The following is a 23,394-nucleotide window of genomic DNA, read 5'->3' as shown; positions in this document are numbered from 1 at the left end:
ATGGATATTTGATTATGTTTTCCCATTGGTCAATTGCGACCTGCTCTTTCACCTCGTGACCTCTGTTTTATCATCAGTCCACCGCATCGATCGGAAAATTCCGTTTTTTCTGTAGTCAAGCGATCCATATCTGGTTCAAAATAGCGGATCGTGTAGGAAGGTATGAAAACGCAGATGATCTAGAAGAGTACTTTTACACCGAACAAGACGCAGTGATTTTTTTAAATTTTTATTTTATTTAAATTTTTTTTTTTAAAACACTGCGCAAGTGTGGAATATTCGGTGTGTGTATGCCAGCTATTCCAGTACAAGTAAACTTTCTTATTGATGAGGCAGTGATAACGGCAAAGGAGCTAACCCTGTTATATCATACTTCCACTATTTTCTTGAGATTTATGGCTTAGGAGAAAGGAAACTAGTGATCTATGCAGATAATTGCAGGTTTGTCTTTCTTATGGGTCTGTCCCTCTAACATTCAGTGTATGTAATCCTTGAAAAGTTTGATAATGAAGTTATATGCATGTCTGATTTGCAGTGCGCAGAACAAAAATAATGCTATGATGAAGTATCTTTTGTGGAGGGTGGAAACTGGTAGGAATGCTCATGTCGAAATTAATTTCTTAGTGGCTGGACACACAAAGTTTTGTTGCGATCTCTGTTTTGGCTGGCTGAAGAAGCAAATCAGAAGAACTCAGGTGTCTTCACTACGAGAAATTCAAAATATAAGTAATGCAGGTGACATAGTCCAATGACATATCACTGGCGCAGCTGTACTGCATCACAGTTATGCTACAATTTAGATGTTTTTAATTTTATAAGCGTCCCTAATCACTCGTTCACCCACTTCACAGGCGGTTTTGAGATCTTCCACTTCTAATAGAGCTCAGCTTGTTGGAGCCCAAGATGGATCTGTCATTGTTCCAGTTCTCGACTGGTCCAGCTTTCTTGAAGGCAAAGATATTAAACAGCTACTCAAGCAACACCAGTTCACCATGTCTGCTACTAATCCAGGTATTAGTGGTCTTCATTTTGATGTTGTGTTCATTGCTGTGTGAATACATCAGATAATAACTAAATTATTGGTGTATCTGGTCTTCTTGAAGGTATCATCACAACAAAGTTGCGCCAATCTTCGGTGGAGACAACATCTCATCAGATCTGGTCCGCTATACCAGAAGGCATACCAGAGACGATCGAACCACCAGGTTTGGACTATGACAGACGTGTGTACTTGGCCAAAGACATTAGGGAGTTTTGTACAGAAGAGACGAGAGACCTTGTCTGCCCACTGGTTCCAGGTAGGTATTGTTTCAACCTTGCTTATTGGACGTCTCTCGTGTGAGTTTACTCCTGCTCCATGTTTGCTAAATGGGTCGCTTTGCCTTCTTTCGTATTGAAGCTATGGTGGCTTGATTTTGTCTTGTGATCAGAGCATTTGAAAAACTGATGGATTTGTCTATTGCAGACGATGAGCCAATCCCATCTACTTCCAAACATTGTAAGAAATCGAAGTCTGCAGTGGATGTTACTAAGAAGTCTACGATGAAGAAAAGTATAGTCAAACAAGCCAGCAAGAAGAGGAAGGAAGCAAGAGAGAATGATGAGAGTGATGAGTACACTCCCCAGCCTACCAGGCGCCCTCGGGCTAAGAAATGACCATCTAAGTTATCTCCCCTGAAAACTGTTTTTTGGAGTTATCTCCTTACTAATAAGCATTAGTTCTCTAAGGATTGAAATAAATACTTCTATTCCTCTATTGTAACATACCTGGACATGTGTAAGTATGTTCCAAACCCATTGAATTCGTGCATGTTATATTTGACAGAAAGACATAGCAATCATAGGCGAATGCTTATCGTAACAGGCCGCAACCTGTTTTTAAATTTAACTACAACCATTTAATCATTTTTATCAATATTGGCTGATTTCGTCTTATTGAGATAGCAATGATGGTCATTCATATCAATTTTGGGGTGTTTGCTATTGTGCAATTAACACAGGCTATAGATAGAGAACAGAGTTTGATGTAGCCGCACTAAAGGTCAAGGTCAATACTAAGGTCACGACCTTAGAAAATCCATCGATCAGGTTCGCAGCGTCAAGTTTAGTCTGTGCTCAAAATTTCATTCCGAATGATGCGGTTGATGATGCCGTTGCTAAGGACCACACCGTTGCTAAGGACCACACCGTTGCTAAGGACCACACCGTTGCTAGGGACCACACAAAAAAGTTAGCGCTTTGCTGACTCTCCAGATTTAAACTCTTTTATTTTCAGAACAATGGATTATGTATTCCGCTGACATTCGCTGTCAGAAAACACAGCTGACAACGGTAGGATGGCCGAATTTAAAAAAATTAAATTGATTCTGAATCCTCACAGAATTCTGCATCTGATTATATATCATACTCAGAAACTCCCTATTCACCTCAAAGTCTGAAAATGACAGCCCCTGTCACATATAGGGACTTTGAGATATATGACGTTAAATTTTGCCAATATAGCATTTTGCAGTGTAAATTTGCAACAATGTCGAGCAATCGAATCAGCTATGCAGAGACACAACTTTCGGCGAACTGGAAGTGCAGGTGGTTTCACCACGTACACTAACACAGTATCATTTGTTGATGTAGATGGTAATGTTGTTAGTAGTTGTTATAGGATGTTGTTAGTGCGAGTGTGTCTGTTTTATTTCACTATGAGTAACAAAAAGAGCATCTATAGTCATACCTCGACAAACGAGCTTAATGTATTCCGAGACTGGGCTCGTATGTCAATTTACTTGCATCTCAAAGCACTATTTCCTATATAAAATGACTAAATACAAATTTAAGATATGGTTGCATCAAATTTGAGTTGATCTTAAAAAAAAGTATGTTTTTGTCTATCAGTTGATATGTTGTTTGTTGTGTTAGGCAATCGCATTGTCAAGATATTTGAAGATTAAAATCGAAAAAAATTGATTGCGGCAAAAACACTCAGGCCAAAAAACATGCCCAGACTTGCTCAAAATGATGTATTCTAACGCGTGATACAACCTGTCTCTATTTCTCATATTCACATCAGCTATTGCAATAAAAGTCTATTTCTACGCCGCTGTATTGGCATATATTTTATCTTGTATTTGCTCATGTTGGCTAGAATAAAATTTTAAATCCCGCTACAGATACATTATTATCAATGTCTCAAACAAAGAAAACTAAAAACTTGTTATATTAGCTTCCTCTAAATTAAATACTGTGTAAACATCTTAGCTCCGACTACCAATTTTACCAGCCTACGGTAATTATGTCTAGCAAACCCGTGATATACAGCCCCCCCTTGCATAGTTTTAAGCAAATTACTGCACAAACCTCATTTTTGCAAAAGAACTTCTCAATTGAGCTTAATTACTGCTGTGACTAAAACACTCTTTCCTGATTTGTGGAGACCACCAGTAGTCCTGTGTTGCTTAAAGTTGCACTAAAAGTAGTCCTGTGTTCCTTAAAGTTGCACTAAAAGTAATCCTGTGTTCCTTAAAGTTGCACTAAAAGTAATCTTATGTTCCTTAAAGTTGCACTAAAAGTAATCCTGTGTTCCTTAAAGTTGCACTAAAAGTAGTCCTGTGTTCCTTAAAGTTGCACTTGGTGTAATCCTGTGTTCCTTAAAGTTGCACTAAAAGTAATCCTGTGTTCCTTAAAGTTGCACTAAAAGTAGTCCTGTGTTCCTTAAAGTTGCACTAAAAGTAATCCTGTGTTCCTTGAAGTTGCACTAAAAGTAATCTTATGTTCCTTAAAGTTGCACTAAAAGTAATCCTGTGTTCCTTAAAGTTATTCTAACAGCAACACACCTTAAAACAACTAAATGGCGAGTGATCAACAGTGAAAATCGTTGTACTGCATCGCTCAACTATCACTTAGTACTTCTGAGAAATATGTATCTTCCACCACAGATATTTAGGAGTGAATGTCTCAAAATTTATTTATTTACTTTGCCTTAAAAAGTCAACACCAAAGTAAAGGAAAAGCCTAAATACATACAGTCGATATTTTGCGCAAAGAATTGTTATGCTAAATAGACCGGTCAAATAACACACCACAACAATAACACTCCGCAACAATAACACAACACAACAATAACACACCGCAACAATAACACGCCGCAACAATAACATTCCGCAACAATAACACACCACAACAATAACAAAACGCAACAATAATACACCACAACAATAACGCACTACAACAATAATGCACCACAACAATAACACACCACAACAATACCACACCACAACAATAACACAACAATAACACACCGCAACAATAACACACCTAAACAATAACACACTGCAACTATAACATATTTTCTGGTGCTTTTTCATAAATAGCACCAAATCATGTAGCCCTTCCTCATTTTCTTCCTCTTTTCAGGTTCTGCTTGCATTGGCCTGAGCTTGTAGAATGACTATCACTTAGCCCTTCTGTGTCTCATGTAACCATATGCTAATTGCTGCTAATTGTTTTATTATCATTAAAGAATATGTGTATTAGAAAGGGGATAAATGTTTTTGCACTTTTTTGGTTACAACTGTTATAGCTGAAAATCATGTTTTTGAAATAGCTCTATTAGCAATGTTGCCACACAAGTAAATGTCAAGAGATTAGTTGATAGGTAGGAAACTTAGCAATTACAATACATACCTGCAGCATATATTATCTCTCACTACAGAAACAAGTATGCATTAACAACCATTGCTTACGTGCTACAATATTCTATTCTTATCATTTGATTGTGGAGTTGGGATTATCTACTCAATCCATAGCAACACTATTAGTAGGAACACAACTCCTATTCAGTCCATCCATTTATATAGAAGTAGCTTAATAGTTATATTCATTCTATGTCTAGCAACTAAGCAACATCAGTTAATTGAATACTTATAGTTGATCGATCAACATGTATATTGTATCATAATATGTTACGTCTAGACTGCTATTCTAACCTCAACCCAGACTCTTAGAGGGTTGATTGGAGGTGTATGTACAGTAGCGTATTTACATGTATATGATACATCGTTACATGAACTATAGCATTGGATTAGCCTTGTTGTAGAACCGTAACCTGACCATCACTAGGCTACCTCCCACCTATCGGCATCGACACTCACATAGACAGTGAATAACACTATAGCACCAGCTAACCAGAGTCCTCTGCACCTAACGACAAACACAGCTGAAATGAAGACTATCCATATATAAGGAGATTTGGACTCGTACTAATACTGAAGGTAGATAGCTCATTTACAACACAACAAAAACATTTCTTGCTTTTTCTTTTTGGACAAGTGCTTTTACAGCTTGTACTCAACTTTCCCAATTTAATTAGCTTTCACATTAGGTATCACATTTTATATCCTTCAATTTAGCATAGCTTTTACATCACATTAGGTATCACATTTTATATCCTTCAATTTAGCATAGCTTTTACATCACATTAGGTATCACATTTTATATCCTTCAATTTAATTAGCTTTTACATCGGTATCACATTTTATATACTTCAATTTAGCATAGCTTTTACATCGGTATCACATTTTATATCCTTCAATTTAGCATAGCTTTTACATCGGTATCACATTTTATATCCTTCAATTTAGCATAGCTTTTACATCGGTATCACATTTTATATCCTTCAATTTAGCATAGCTTTTACATCGGTATCACATTTTATATCCTTCAATTTAGCATAGCTTTTACATCGGTATCACATTTTATATCCTTCAATTTAGCATAGCTTTTACATCGGTATCACATTTTATATCCTTCAATTTAGCATAGCTTTTACATCGGTATCACATTTTATATCCTTCAATTTAGCATAGCTTTTACATCGGTATCACATTTTATATCCTTCAATTTAGCATAGCTTTTACATCGGTATCACATTTTATATCCTTCAATTTAGCATAGCTTTTACATCGGTATCACATTTTATATCCTTCAATTTAGCATAGCTTTTACATCGGTATCACATTTTATATCCTTCAATTTAGCATAGCTTTTACATCGGTATCACATTTTATATCCTTCAATTTAGCATAGCTTTTACATCGGTATCACATTTTATATCCTTCAATTTAGCATAGCTTTTACATCGGTATCACATTTTATATCCTTCAATTTAGCATAGCTTTTACATCGGTATCACATTTTATATCCTTCAATTTAGCATAGCTTTTACATCACATTAGGTATCACATTTTATATCCTTCAATTTAGCATAGCTTTTACATCGGTATCACATTTTATATCCTTCAATTTAGCATAGCTTTTACATCGTTATCACATTTTATATCCTTCAATTTAGCATAGCTTTTACATCGGTATCACATTTTATATCCTTCAATTTAGCATAGCTTTTACATCGGTATCACATTTTATATCCTTCAATTTAGCAAGTGGTAAAAACTCTCTGTTTTCAAATACTGTATATGGCATCCTTAGCACCACAAAGCACTTCACCACGCACTTCACCTTGCGTTGAAGATGAACTTTTCATATCAAAACCAACAGAGATCAAAACTTTGTTATCATTATCACCAATAGCCTGTAGCTACGCAAGTCGTTTCAAATGACCACTAAATTTATCATTTCTGTTATAGTCCTTACCTAATTTCAGAAAAACCATCATAACATTTTGTTTAATTAATCAACACAAGCATAAAAAAGTTGCTCAAGTAAAATGTCATCGTTGGTTTAACCATGGCATTTTTTCATGGCTGCTACCTGCCTCAGGATGTGACATCTGCTGCTTTTGACCTCAGGATGTGACATCTGCTGCTACTGACCTTAGGACATGACATCTGCTGTTACCTACCTCAGGATGTGACATCTGCTGCTACCTACCTCATGACATGACATCTGCTGCTACCTACCTCATGACATGACATCTGCTGCTACCTACCTCAGGACATGACATTTGCTGCTACCTACCTCAGGACATAACATCTGCTGATACCTACCTTAGGATGTGACATCTGCTGCTACCTACCTCAGGATGTGACATCTGCTGCTACCTACCTTTGGACATGACATCTGCTGCTACCTACCTTAAGACATGACATCTGCTGCTACCTACCTCAGGATGTGACATCTGCTGCTACCTACCTTAGGACATGACATCTGCTGCTATCTACCTTAAGACGGGACATCTGCTGCTACCTACCTCAGGATATGACATCTGCTGCTACCTACCTCAGGACATGACATCTGCTGCTACCTACCTCAGGACATGACATCTGCTGCTACCTACCTCAGGCCATGGCATCTGCTGCTAGCTACCTCAGGATGTGACATCTGCTGCTACCTACCTCAGGACATGACATCTGCTGCTACCTACCTCAGGACATGACATCTGCTGCTACCTACCTTAAGACGTGACATCTGCTACTACCTACCTCAGGATGTGACATCTGCTGCTACCTACCTCAGGATGTGACATCTGCTGCTACCTACCTCAGGACATAATATCTGCTGCTACCTACCTCAGGATGTGACATCTGCTGCTACCTACCTCAGGACATGACATCTGCTGCTACTGACCTCAGGATGTGACAGCGATTTGTCATTTAAAGAAATCTTCAGCTTCAATTGTTGCTAACAGGAATAGGCAACCGTTTTTAGGTCGCATTATAATATCTGCAAAATTATTGATACAATTACAACCATAAATTTATATTGTAAGCTGCTAGTTATAGTTGAAAAGAGCCCTATAGTAAACTGACAAAACTTAGTAGTCAGTATGCTTCAGCATGCAGTCTCAAAAGTCTCATGTTGTGATGCATTTTAGGATTTCACCATCCAAGTGTGTTTACTGTCTGTTCCATCGCAGAATGCATGCATTGGAGTACTTCAACAAAGGGTATTGTTGTGCAAATATTGCCAACAGCCCGGTCAAACTTTAGAGTTTAGCTCATTAAATCCTGTAATCATAATGTAATCATAATGTAATCATAATGTAATCATAATGTAACCATATTGTATAGAGGTGGAACGAGACACGAGACGGCTCGAGTATCGACCTGTCTCGTCTCGTATCGGTCTCGTCTCGACTTAACTATTGCCAAACTCGAGACAGGAAATAGAACTAAAGCGCCTGCGCACGGTTGTTAAAACATGGCTTCTTGCGGTAGCAGCAACTCCATATATTGTAATGGATTGCGGGCAACTGCCTTTAAAGTTATACCCGGTCCGTAACTACCTGTTGCTACTGATTATGTTGGCCACTGAGTCTAATCATGTAGTCCAGACAACGGCCCTGTTATTTTTTAGTTCGGTTCTGTGTCCTTAAAACAGATACCGGGTCGTATCTAATTACTCTTCGGATAATCCAATTTAATAAGTCTTTTGCGGGTAAAATGTCTGTATTTTATCGTATCGTGTCTAAACGCCAGCTGCCCTTCATAAAATTCGGGCCTCTTTTACGTATATACTAACAATCGCGGGTAAAACTTGCCCGGACACGGAGAAACGAACGAAAGGCCGTGTCGACCACAGTCCGTGTTCGGTTAACAATGACGTTTTGTTAGTTCAATATAAGAATATACATGTGCATGTATACAGTAATTAATATAATTTCATGAGTACAATTTAAATATAATTCACATACTACAGCTAATACACAAACAAAACTTAACATTAATGAAACGATAAGAATGAAAGTGTTATTGTGTGTTTTTTTAGTTGCGGTATTTCTTTGTAGAGCGACGGCTATCGGTTTCATTACATTAAAAAGTAAGAACTATTCAATAGATGGTAAAAATATACATGTACAAAGCAATATGTTTATAATAATTATGATCAATCAAGCTCAAAATTCTTAGAATATATAACTTCGGTATTTTAGAGCTGTTTGTGTCACTTTTGTTTACAAAAACTACATGCATATCACTATTAAAATGTTGTATTTAAATCGTTTACACCAGGTGAAAATTCAATTTAAAAAGAGTTTGATTAATTTTATATATACCAAGTAGCTAGTACTTGTGTAGTGAAATCATCACCAAATGCTCATTATTTTACTGTCTCGTGTCTCGAGTCTCGAATTTTTACAAGACAGTGTCTCGAGTCTCGTCTCGAGCTTAAAAAACCTGTCTCGTTCCACCTCTAATATTGTAAACATAATGTAATCATAATGTAATCATAATGACCATATTGCTGATAATGCCATTGAGGGTGCCTTAAAGGGGTGGTCACACGAGAGCCGAAACAAACTAAACGACGCAAAACTACGTTGGTGTCTGTTGTAAACTGTTCGGCCGAAGACATTTCTGGCTGAAACGAACCATTTCGGTCCTGCTCGAAATTTCGTGGCCGAACCCTTGTTCTTATTGGTTGGTTAAAATTCCAGCATGCATGCGTCACATTTTTCCTTACATGTGTGAGCAAAGTTAAAAAAGAAATGGGACGATCTTTTTATTTCGTTAATTAAACAACATGAAGCAATTTACGACAAGGCTCACCCGGACTACATCAAAAAATATGGCGTCATTTACAATATTTGGTTCTTCATTTCAAATGAAATGAGAGCACAAAACTATATAAAATTTGTTGGTAAATAAGTAAAATAATTAAAAGACGTCATCCATTGCTATTTTAATGATATATTGTAAAAGGATTTTGCCGGGTTTACTCAGGCACAATGTAGCTTGTGACTGTGTTGCATAAATGTAAGATGTTGCACTTGAGTGTTGCATAAATGTAAGATGTTGCACTTGAGTGTTGCATAAATGTAAGATGTTGCACTTGAGTGTTGCATAAATGTAAGATGTTGCACTTGAGTGTTGCATAAATGTAAGATAATGGGTGTGGTTTTCTTTTGTGTAGAATAGAAGTAGATATGTAGAAGTAATGTGTCATACTCATCTTGATGAAGAATCGTTGACTGATTTATTCATGTAAAACCACAGTACTATGATAAAGACAGTTTTGGTTTGTTATGTACTCAGCATAGAAAAACATTCATGTTAACAAAAAATATAATTTTGTTGATGGAAAGGGTTGGCAAAATTTTTGTATCGAGTGATTTTGTTTTCAGCAGCTGAACGATCTTCTGATAAATCTGCTGCGTAATTATAATTAATAATTGTTCCTCAAAGTTTTTTGTTTACAATAGAAATATTTAGCTCAAATACATAAAAACTACCAATGAAACAGTGTCCTGTCTTCATGCGTATGGTATCTAGGAAACAAAGTGAATTCGGATGCCGTGTGACATGTGGCTTAGCCGAACCGAACCAACTTCCGAACCAAACCAAAGTCGGTTCGACCATCGTTTGACCACGGCTTTACTCTCCTTCATGAGGTTTTGCCAGGAGCTAGCAGCCCTAAAAGTAATTCATCAGCAATCACTGGCTCAGTAGGTAGGATTGCATGTTGTCTCATTAATCTGCTATTTTATTAGCCATCATGTCGCTGATCAAATTGAGTTGGTCTGATATATATACTCTAGGAGAGGTGATACACATATCTGGCGGGGAAGTAGGTCCGGGCTGTGACAATTGGAATAATCACATATTCAAAATAGATACACAATAGATACTCTATTGATGTCGTTGTTCAGATCCTAGAAAGAATCAGGCATCATTGGTCTTGCTGCCCATATCAGTTACTCTGTTTTGCTGGTGGCAATGACAGATATAGGTGTAGGAGATACGGCGTCAATGAGGCGTCAATGAGGCGTCAATGGGCTAGCTGTCCATTCAGATAAGAATTCTTTATTAGACCTCAACTGACGAAACTTATAAATAGTGACTGAGCTGTAGCCATACTATGGATGGTCCTGAAAACCTAGTTTAATAGGTTAAATATATTCAGTGGCTTTCTATAGATCATAGATAGTGTCAAGAACTAAACACACTAAAAAGTGTTATCTTAAAACACTGGTACAGAACTGGTTCTATTAGGTACTCATAGATCACGAGCAAAGAACTGATTATATTACGTACTCTCAGACTACTAGTAAAGAAGTGATGGTATTAAGTAATTTTAGATCACTTGTAAGGAAGTGTTTAAACAGCATATACATTTATCATAAACAGTATGTCAATTTCTTATAAACAGTACATAAATTTATTCTAAAAAGTATATACAGTAGCTCTACCCTAATCTGTATATACATATGTTCTAAACAGCATATACTTCCATCATAACAGTAAGTACATCTATCTGCTTATTTATTGTACGTTATACTTGATATAACTATTTGGCTAAAAAAGTATGCAATAAAATAAAAGGGTTCTGTTTATTTTGCGGTTAATCCATCTCATATATCCCAAATTTATTTTTTTGATCAACTTTTATTTCTTCATTATTTTTATTCATATTAATAATTTTTTACTAGTACTTTTAATTATTTTTTTCCTCAAACTTGGTATAACATTGGAGTCAATGAGTGCAAAAGTCAATGAGTGCAAAGGTCAATGAGTGCAAAGGCCAATGAGTGCAAAGGTCAATGAGTGCAAAGGCCAATGAGTGCAAAGTGGCCCAGAACACTTTTAATGTATACTACTTTGAACAGTCAACACATATATCATATACATTATACTTATACATATATCCTGAACAGTATACAGACGCTACCCTTCTTACGAACATTCGTGTTATGAACAACGGTAAATACGAACAGTGTCGTACGTATGTCAAAAATGTTTGTAGATAGATGCTGTAAATTAGGTTTTGTATTGCATGCTTTTTTCCGAGTAGTGCGGCTTACCTTAGTTCCGGCGTCTTCTTCCTAAGCCTTCAAGTACATTTTCTAAACGTAAGCCAAACTTCATTTTATTTATTTTATTTTATTACATGTCTTTATAGAGCATATTGTTTTATTATTATTTATTTAGTGTTCCTTAAATCCTGTACAAACCAATATAAATTACTTATACAAGCCTTATACATTCTTATATAAACGTTAAACATATGTTTAGTACAAAATTATGAACTGAGACCACTTTTGAACGAATTAGCTTGATGAGCTGCTGTTCGAAAGGTATCTCGTTTGTAGGTTGGGGAGTGTCTGCATACACCTAACCTAACCAGTATATACCTCTCTCCTAGACAGTATATACATCTATTTTAAACAGTATATACATCTATTCCAAACAGTATATACATCTATTCCAAACAGTATATACATCTATTCCAAACAGTATATACATATATTCCAAGCATTCTAAACAGTATATATTTCTATTCTAAACAGTATATGCTTCTATTCTAAACAGTATATAGTTCTATTCTAAACAGTATATACTTATATTCTAAAGTGTGGGGTGTGCAACAGGCGGCCCGCAGGCCACAATCCGGCCCACAGGCTAAGATAATGTGGCCCCTGCATTGCGGTGCTGGTGTTTTAGAGTACCAACAGTAGTAAACAAACTCATTCACCTAGCGCCTACGGAATAGCCATGAGATCATCATCGCATTAACGACAATATAATAGCTTAATTAGTGATGCTTGTTTATATAACCTATGCTTGTAGATTGCACTGATGCTGCCAATGAAACAAATTGACCATTTTAATCCTTTTTGTGTATTTTTAGCTAAGCTAGAAAGATTGATAGCTCTTGCATTGCCATTTTGCAATAAATTGTATTTTTGTTTATGTTTTAGCCAACAGTATATAAACTCTGCTGATTTGTACTAAGCCATTTTATACCAAGCTACTCTGCTAGTTGGCAGCATGTAGTTTTTTAATATTTACGCTTTATCAACAGTCCTAGCTTGACATACAAGTGATCAAGTCTTTTTACTGCCTTACTTGGGTAGAAGGCCAAAGAGGTATGCGATTTATATTATTAGCAATCATTCATGTAATTGTTGTAGCATTTGCATATTATAGAACTTATCCCACGACCAAACGAGCGGAGCAAAGTGTGGGAGTTTTTATGATAAATGCATGTGCACACAACTTACGAAAATTATTCATCAACAATGAGACGAACCCTCGTCAAGAAATTTCATCAACAAATTTAAGCATCGTTATGTAAAGTCGTTAAAGTATAATAACGATACAAAACACATTTAAACCTATTTAAAAATGTTACCAAGTCTTTGTAAACCGTCGGTATTATCTTAAAACTTACCCATCTGATTGGATTATACACAAATAGACAGATTAATTTCAACGATAATTGCCACAAAACACTTGAAAAGCTTGGTTTAATAAATGTTAAGACCAAAAATTGAAACGCCGAGGGACAGATAATAGAACGATGAAGTCTTGCGCATTTCACGAAAAAATAACGTGCACTTTTCGCCAGTCTATAGCATTGTCGAATTGCCAAAGGTTTTGGCAATTAACATAGGAGTACAGAAATCATTTCATTTTTGCCGATTTCAATTTTTTCATTTTCATTTGCCGACACATTTGAATACTTTCCCATTCTAACTGATGTCCAACGCAGTATAAGTAAAGCAAATGACAATGATATTTTTTAACGTTTCTTATGAGATTATTACAATAATTAATTATAAGTTTGGATGACTACAGGACAATGACTACGTAGTACAGATTTTCTAAAATCTATAAAAATATCACAACTTCGTGATATTGTTAGCTATGCCGTTTTGAAATGTAAACAAAATTGTGCATTGGTTTTTTATTATTACTATAGAAATAATATTGGTTATTCTAATAATATCAGTGCATTTTACTTCTAATATTGGCCAATATTGCATTTCTTTTTTTGCAGGAAGAGAGATATAAACATATAATCTTTTCCTTTCATTATTGCTATTTGTTGTATATAATAACACCCAGTACATTACAGCTACCATTGCAGTTATCCTATTTGACTGCTAATATTGCATTTCTCAACCATCAGTACCCTTTCTTTTTTCTAGTATCACTTTGGTCGTGGGCTGTATGACAGTGGAATTTCTAGTCCCACGACCAAACAAGAGTGAAACGATTGATTGGGAGAATTATGATAAATGCACATGTGCACACAACTCCCGAAAGATTATCCATTAACGGCCGTCACCAAACCCTTGCAACGAAATCCTATTGACAGATTTAACTATTTTTCAGTAAAGTCGTTTAAGTATAATAATTGTAGGGTATCGTGAGAACGGCATTGACCCTAACGGAAGATCACGAAGTGCTGGCGAAGCTAGTCGACAGCTGACGGAGATATCGGAAAGGCCTTCTTGTCTAGGACGGTGAGCTTGCTGGACGTGCTTGAGAAGCTGATACAATACTTCAACTATTTAAGGTATAGCTTAATGTTAAGCATATACTACATGGTGTCAGAAGTTAACTACTAGAAGCCTAGTTAGCGAATTTGTAGGAATTCGTGGTATATTTAAGATTCAAGTCATCAGAAAGTTTGTAAGAACTTCTGTCGTTAACATTAGCACATTGTATTGAGCTGCCATTGTTTCCGTTGGGGTTTTAATAGCGAATTTGTAGGAATTCGATTATAAAGAGTTTGTAGGAACTCTGGTAATTATAAATCATATCGATTGGAGTTGTACAAGAAATTGAAATGGCTGAAAGTAGAGAAGATCGTTTTGTGCAAAGATTAAATTTTAAAGGAGAAAATTTAGCACTCAATTGGAAAGTCTTTAAAGCTCAATTTGATATATTGAAAATTGCTAAGAAGTATTCAGATATGGACGCTGATCAACAGATTGCCAATTTGCTACTCTTGATGGGATCTGATAGTGTGCCGATATACAATCAATTCACATTTCATGCCACAGAAGAAGGAAGAACCAAGACATTAGACAATGTAATAGCCATGTTTGATCGACATTTTGAACCGGTAAAAAATGTTATTTTTGAACGAGTGCGGTTTAACAGTATCAAGCAAGGAACTCAGTCTATCCATCAATTTATTACACAAATACAATCACAGGCAGACAATTGTGACTATGGAACAATTCGTGATGAAATGGTGAGGGATAGGATAGTTGTAGGAGTTGCTGACGATAAACTTAGAGAATATCTAATAGACGTAGAGGACCTAGACCTGAATAAATGCATAACTAAAGCGAAACAGTATGTAAGTCACCATGCTCAGGTATCAAAAATGACAAGTCAGGAGATGGGTACGGAAAATTTAGATACAGTCAAACAGTCCCAAAGCTTGGATATAGTTAGACAATATAGGACAGGATATCAAGCAAGGTCAGTTGATGATTATCGGCAAGATAGATTTGGTAGTCAGAAAAGACATGGACCCATTAATAGCAAAGAAAGACCTAAGTGTGACTTTTGCAACAAACCAGCCCATCCAAAAGATAGATGTCCGGCCCGAAACTCTATTTGTCACATGTGCAAAGGTCGTGGACATTGGGCACGGGCTAAGGTCTGTAAAGTAGGCTACAGAAATAGAGCTGAGGAAGTTGAGTGTGATGAACTAGAAGGTCTGTTTTTGGGCAACTCCGAATGACTAAATGGAGTGTCCGAATCACTCACCGAAACGTCAAAAGCTTGGTTAGTAGATATTAAAGTAAATACTCGAATAATTAAATTCAAAATAGATACGGGAGCAGCAGTAACAGCCATTCCATCGGAACTCAGAAAATATGTTAGAAATACAAAATGTTCGAATAAAAAATTGAGAGGAGCAGGAAACCACGAGTTGGTTGTGACTGGTCAGGCAGTTGTAAAGTTGTCTAAAGGAGGTAGACAAGTTGAGGAAACAGTGTACTTTGTAGATAATCTAGTTTCACCATTGTTGGGAAAGCCAGCAATAGCAAAGTTAGGGTTGATACAGTTTGTAGGAACTGTAGAAGAAGCTAAAGGAAATGATTGGAAAAAGAAGTATTCTAAAATGTTTGTAGGGTTACGATCATTAGACACTAAAGTGAAAATATCAATAAATAAAAAAATTGATCCGTTTGTCCAGAGTGTCCCTCGGAGGGTTGCAGCAGCGCGAAGAAAACCACTGGAAGAAGAACTGCAAAGGATGGAGCGACTCAAAGTAATTGAGAAAATTGAAGAGCCAACAGAATGGTGTGCCCCTTGCATCGCAGTGCCAAAGAAAAATGGGAAGCTTCGCGTCTGTATAGATTTCACTAACCTGAACAGAGCAGTTAGAAGAGAATACCACCCACTTCCGACTTCAGAAGAGACACTGGCGGAGTTAGGAAACTCCAAAGTGTTCAGTAAATTAGATGCCAATTGTGGTTATTGGCAGTTAGAATTACACCCCGAGTCACAGAAGATGACAACATTCATTACACCGTTTGGTAGATTTTTTTGTAAAAGATTGCCGTTTGGAATAAGTTCTGCCCCAGAAATATTCCAAAGAGAAATGCAGAAAGTGTTACTCGGTCTTGAAGGGGTTATTTGTCAAATGGATGACATCTTGATTCACGGCACCTCTAAAGAAGAACATGATACGAGACTGAGGAAAGTTCTCGATAGGTTGAAAAAAGCAGGTATTACCCTTAATTCAGATAAATGTGAGTTTGAAGTGAATAAAACTAAATTTATAGGCCACATAATTGACGAAAATGGAATCAGAGCTGATCCGGAGAAAACCAAAGCAGTAACAAACTTTCCAAAACCATCCAACAGAACAGAATTGAAACGTTTTTTTGGAATGGTCAATTACTTGGGAAAATTTACTCCGCTATTAGCGGATAGGACTCATCATTTACGCCAGCTGTTAGGCAAAGACTGTGATTGGGCATGGGGAGAATTACATGATGAACAATTCAAAAATGTCAAAGAAATTTTAACAAATACCCCAGTATTGGTTCCATATGCTCTGTCTGCCGACACGATGATCAGCGCGGACTCGTCGTCCTATGGATTAGGCGCAGCCGTACTACAAAAGGTCAATGAAGAGTGGAGACCGGTAGCTTATGCTTCGAGGGCCCTCACATCAGCAGAAAAACACTATGCACAAATAGAAAAGGAAGCCCTGGCTATAGCCTGGGCATGCGACAAGTTCAACTATTACGTGGCTGGAAGAGACTTTACAATAGAGACTGATCACAAGCCACTGCTAGCGGTACTAGGTAACAAAGAGCTGGCCAAGCTACCAGTTCGAGTGCAACGTTTCCGACTACGAATGATGGCATATAGGTACTCGATCATTTATACACCGGGCAAAAAGTTGGTCCTGGCTGATGCTTTGTCAAGGGCACCAGTGGAAGAGATAGAAAATGACGTAGACGAGTTGAAGGACTCGAAGATGGTATTGGAAATAATAGCAGCTATGCCAATTGCCACGAACAGATTAAACAGAATCAAAGCAACACTACTAGAAGATGACTTAGGAGTGTTGTTAAGTAAATACATTGCAGATGGATGGCCGGACTGGAAGAGATTACCGGAGGAAGCTAAACCGTGTTATACATTTAGAGATTTTCTGACATACGTTGATGGGATCATTCTGTACAACAATCGCGTATTTATTCCATTGCTGGAAAGGCAGAGAGTATTAGAAGACATACATAAGGGACATCAAGGAGAAACAAATAGCATCCGAAGAGCAACAGAGATAGTCTGGTGGCCGGGTATGACAGCAGAAATTAGAACAATGGTCAAGAACTGTGACAAATGTGAACAGTTTCGGTTGAAACCAAGGGAACCATTGCTAACTACTCCGATACCAGAGAGACCCTGGTGGAGATTGGCAATGGATATATTTGAAAAGAATGAAAAAGAATATTTGTTGGTGATAGATTACTTTAGCAGATTTGTTACGGTGCACGAGTTGAAGGACTCGTCCAGCTCATCGGTAATCGTAAGGACTCTGGAAGAATTATTTTGTACCATAGGAATTCCGAACACTATGGTCAGTGACAATGGCCCACAGTTTGTTTCGGAAGAAATGAAAAGTTTTTTCAGAAAATGGGACATTGAACACATTACCAGTGCGCCACGTTATCCTCGAAGTAATGGTGAAGCCGAAAGGGCAGTAAGAACAGTAAAAGGCCTGATGAACAAGAATACCAACTTACAAGCAGCGTTGTGTATGTATAGGGACACACCACTGTCAAATGGTTATTCACCAGCCCAATTATTGTTCAATAGATCAATGAATTCGATGGGCATTATGCCCGAGGGCAGAATTGACTTAAAAAAGCTGAAGAATAAAGAGTCCCAAATTCGAGCTAAAAGAGACTTGTGGTATAACAAACGACATGCGACAAAACCAAGATCGGATTTAACGATAAATCAGCCAGTGGTCATAAATAATCCAGGAGGTCAGAGTGTTCCAGCTCGAGTAGTTGCTACTAGAGGTAGGGAAGTAGTAGCTAGAACTTCCAGTGATACACTTTTTAGGAGGAATCGGGCTCACGTAGTAGGAAGAGGTGAAGCGAATACAGAGTCGGAAGAAGTGCAGGCTTCTCCAGAACTGCTAAAAGAAAGAGAGAAAACAGCATCAGGATTTTCCGAAGAGTCAAGGATATCACATGAAGGCCATACAGAAAGGGGACAGGGAGATGATAGAGAGATTACTCAGGAAACACATACTAGTGACAATAGGCAGGAGAGGGAGTTGTCGGCAGGAAACAGTCCGGTAAATAGATGCATATCAAGACATCAGAGCCCAATTCTTCTGAGACATCAAGCTCTGCAAGAAAGGGAGGAACCACAAGAACAGACATAGTTTCCGCCTCAAGGAAAAAGATCTAGTAAACAGCAGAGTGACCCCAAACCAGTATACGTCACAAAATCAGGAAGGCAATCGAAACCTCCAAAGATGTTTGATTTATAATTATCTGATTTCCTTATTATTGTAAATGTGTTGTTATTTAACTGTTATAATTTGTTACAGTCATGAAAACTTTTGTTCTGGGAAACTCTATTGTGAGAGAGTTGGAGGACTCCTCATTTGAAACTATATCAATACCTGGTCTGACGTGGAGCGAGGCGTTACAATATATAACATCAGACTTTGGAAGGTTCCGCGGTTCTATTATCTATGTTCATGTAGGGCCTGTAAGGTTTAGTAGGATTAATTATTTGGGTAATGTAAGACAGTGTAGTTTAGATAGACCCAATAATTGTAGTTTGGATGAGATATATGAACCTTATAGGATACGGATGTTCAGAAATGACATTACTATAGTTATTTGTACAATCTATCCCATGGACTTTGCCATTTATAACAATCAGCTAGCTATAAGGGCTAGGAGTAGAGAGAGGAGTGTAAGAAATGACAATGAACGGTATACTAGGATGGTGAGAGGGATGGTCGTCGTCGAGAACAGACTGATCATTGATTTTAATATGGCTAGAAATATGGCAACCCCCTATATGCATAGAAGAATTTTCACTAGAAGGAACCACACGTATAGATTCAGACCACAACTGTTGAGGGATGGTGTTCACCCAACGAGAGATATAACTAGAGATTGGGCCAGAGAAATAAGGAGGGTGAACACAATTAATATGGAAAGATTAAGGAGGAGGTTCATCTAAATAGAGTTGTACATATGTATATATAAAATAAATAAAATAAAGGATAAAAAACAAAGTTACTGCTGGTTGTTGGTATTTATGTTTGTAGAGAGGGTGTGAGGGCACCCCGGAAGGAAGCTTGAAGGGGAGGTGTAGGGTATCGTGAGAACGGCATTGACCCTAACGGAAGATCACGAAGTGCTGGCGAAGCTAGTCGACAGCTGACGGAGATATCGGAAAGGCCTTCTTGTCTAGGACGGTGAGCTTGCTGGACGTGCTTGAGAAGCTGATACAATACTTCAACTATTTAAGATATAGCTTAATGTTAAGCATATACTACAATAATGGTACAAAACGCATATACACCTATTTGAATATGTTACCAAGCTTTTGAAAAGTTACTGCAAATTCCTAAAACTAACCTAGCTGATCGGATTATACATAAATAGACAGATTTAGTAGGACAAAAATCGTCACAAAACGCTTGAAAACCTTCGTTTAATAAAAGTTAAGACCGAAAATTGAAACGCCGAGCGACAGAGAATAGAACGATAAAGTCTTGCCACAAATCGCCACAAAACGCTTGAACAGCTTGGTTTATTAATAGTTTCGACCGACCTACGAAACGCCAATAAAGTCGTGCGACAGATAGTAGAACTGTTTACTGTATACTGTTTGAGGCGTAGACCGATTTACAGGTACGAAAATGTGGTACACAGTTTATCAGCCTACGTTTTTGCCAATTACCGAAGGTTTTTCAAATTATCTAGAACATCAGCCAGATTTCTTTATATCTTATCTACAAGGTAGGGCGTTACTACAACGCCCTTTATGACAAGAATATTGCTTTATTTCACTCCAGTTTGCATAAAACTTCCAGACGCGTAAATGCCAACGCTTGCTCTCTGTTACATATCGCTGTCAAAACCATTCTACATTCATCACAACACAACCAACTTTCAAACTGTATATTACACATCAGTTTGCTGTTTAACTTTTAATATTGCATTTCAGAGATATAATAAACATATTTCTTTATTGTTGGCATTGTTGTTGTGAGTTAAATTACGTACAGTAGGTTAGGTCTACAGCTTGAATTAATATTTATTTTATTATTGTAAAACATAAGTTTGAGATAGTTAAATATTTATTTTATTAATATTTATTTCTGTTACATATCGTCGTCAAAAATGTTCTGCATTCAACACAACCAACTTTCAAACTGTATGTTACAATATATTTTACTTGTAATGTTGCATTTCAGAGCTATAATAAACATATTTCATTATTGCTGTTATTAGTTAAATTACGTACAGTAGTTTAGGTCTACAGCTTGAATTAATATTTATTTGAACCAACAACCAACTTTCAAATTGTATATTACACGGCAGCTTGCCATTTCACTTTTAATATTGCATTTCAATATAATAAGAGATTTAATAAACATATTTCATTATTGCTGTTGTTAGTTAAATTACGTACAGTAGGTTAGGTCTACAGCTTGAATTAATATTTATTTTATTATTGCAAAACATAAGTTTGAGATAGTTAAATATTTATTTTATTAATATTTATTTCTGTTACATATCGCTGTCAAAACCGTTCTACATTCAACACAACCAACTTTCAAACTGTATATTACAATATATTTTACTTTTAATATTGCATTTCAGAGATATAATAAACATATTTCATTATTGCTGTTGTTAGTTTAATTACTTACAGTAGTTTAGGTCTACAGCTTGAATTAACATTTATTTTAACCAGCAACCAACTTTCAAATTGTATATTACACGGCAGCTTGCCATTTACTTTTAATATTGCATTTCAATATAATAAGAGATATAATAAACATATCTAATTATTGCTGTTGTTATTTAAATTACGTACAGTAGTTTAGGTCTACAGCTTCAGTTAATATTTATTTTATTATTGTAAAACATAAGTTTGAGACAGTTAATTATTTATTTTATTAATATTTATTTCTGTTACATTTCTGTTGCGTGTTTTTAGAGTCGTGCTCTCTCAAATTTATTTTATATCATCTCAAGTCTCATTTACATTATATTATACTCTGTTAATTCCTGCTGAGAACTACTTTTTCAACAACCAACAGTACCCTTTCTTTTTTCCATTATTACTTTGGTCGTGGGCTGTATGACAGTGGAATTTCTAGTGAATATATGTTGAAAAGGTATACTGAATATATGTTGAAAAGGTATAGGGAATATACTGTATGTTGTAAAGGTATACTGAATATATGCTGAAAAGATGCATTGATTATATGCTGAAGAGATGCATTGAATATATGCTGAAAAGATATACTGAATATATGCTGAAAAGATATACTGAATATATACTGAAAAGGAATACTGAATATATGCTGAAAAGATATACTGAATATATGCTGAAAAGATATACTGAATATATGCTGAAAAGATATACTGAATATATGCTGAAAAGGAATACTGAATATATGCTGAAAAGGTATACTGAATATATGCTGAAAAGGAATACTGAATATATGCTGAAAAGGTATACTGAATATATGCTGAAAAGATATTTTGAATATATACTGAAAAGATATGCTGAAAAGGTATACTGAATATATGCTGAAAAGGTATACTGAATATATGCTGAAAAGATATTTTGAATATATACTGAAAAGATATGCTGAAAAGGTATACTGAACATATGCTGAAAAGGTATACTGAATATATGCTGAAAGGATTTACTGAATATATGCTGAAAAGATATACTGAATATATGCTGAAAAGATATACTGAATATATGCTGAAAAGATATACTGAATATATGCTGAAAAGGAATACTGAATATATGCTGAAAAGGTATACTGAATATATGCTGAAAGGATTTACTGAATATATGCTGAAAAGGTATACTGAATATATGCTGAAAAGATATACTGAATATATGCTGAAAAGATATACTGAATATATGCTGAAAAGATACTGAATATATGCTGAAAAGGAATACTGAATATATGCTGAAAAGGTATACTGAATATATGCTGAAAAGGTATCCTGAATATAAAGATATTTTGAATATATGCTGAAAAGATATGCTGAAAAGGTATACTGAATATATGCTGAAAAGGTATACTGAATATATGCTGAAAGGATATACTGAATATATGCTGAAAAGGTATACTGGATATATGCTGAAAAGATATACTGAATATATGCTGAAAAGATATACTGAAAAGGTATACTGAATATATACTGAAAAGATATACTGAATATATGCTGAAAAGGTATACTGAATATATGCTGAAAAGGCATACTGAAAATATGCTGAAAAGGTATACTGGATATATGCTGAAAAGATATACTGAATATATGCTGAAGAGATGCATTGAATATATGCTGAAGAGATATATAGAATATATGCTGAAAAGGTATACTGAATATATGCTGAAAAGATATACTGAATATATGCTGAAGAGATGCATTGAATATATGCTGAAAAGATGCATTGATTATATGCTGAGAGATATATTGAATATATGCTGAAAAGATATATTGACTATATGCTGAAAAGGCATACTGAATATATGCTGAAAAGATATACTGAATATATGCTGAAGAGATGCGTTGAATATATGCTGTAGAGATATATTGAATATATGCTGAAGAGATATATTGAATATATGCTGAAAAGATATTCTGATTGTACACTTGTATGTTTAAAAGATATACTGAATATACGCTGGCAGTGTTGAATATCTTTTGAACATTCATAATTAATGCGAAATTACTGAACCATTTGAACCCTCTCACGTCTGCTTACTAACTTGAGGGCTAATGTTAAACTTCTAATTGAATGCCATAGTTCTCTATTTTTAACCTTTCCCTATAGCAGCATATATTTGGAGGTGGCAGTCAACGAAAGGGTGTCGGTGTATTTTGTGACTACCTCGTCAGATTTTTGGAAAGATAACTTTAACCTTTTTGTGACTGAAGCGGTG

The 23,394-nt window shown here is 36.1% G+C and overlaps 1 pseudogene; it reads left to right on the top strand.

Annotated features, from left to right (window-relative positions):
- Positions 1–290: 290 nt before the first annotated feature.
- Positions 291–1,656, top strand: LOC137386944 (uncharacterized; annotated as a pseudogene).
- Positions 1,657–23,394: the final 21,738 nt, after the last annotated feature.

Source organism: Watersipora subatra, chromosome 1, assembly GCF_963576615.1.
Source record: "Watersipora subatra chromosome 1, tzWatSuba1.1, whole genome shotgun sequence".
In the NCBI taxonomy this organism is placed as follows: domain Eukaryota; kingdom Metazoa; phylum Bryozoa; class Gymnolaemata; order Cheilostomatida; family Watersiporidae; genus Watersipora; species Watersipora subatra.
Note: the sequence above shows the minus strand (reverse complement) of the source record. Positions and strands in the feature narration are given on the sequence as shown.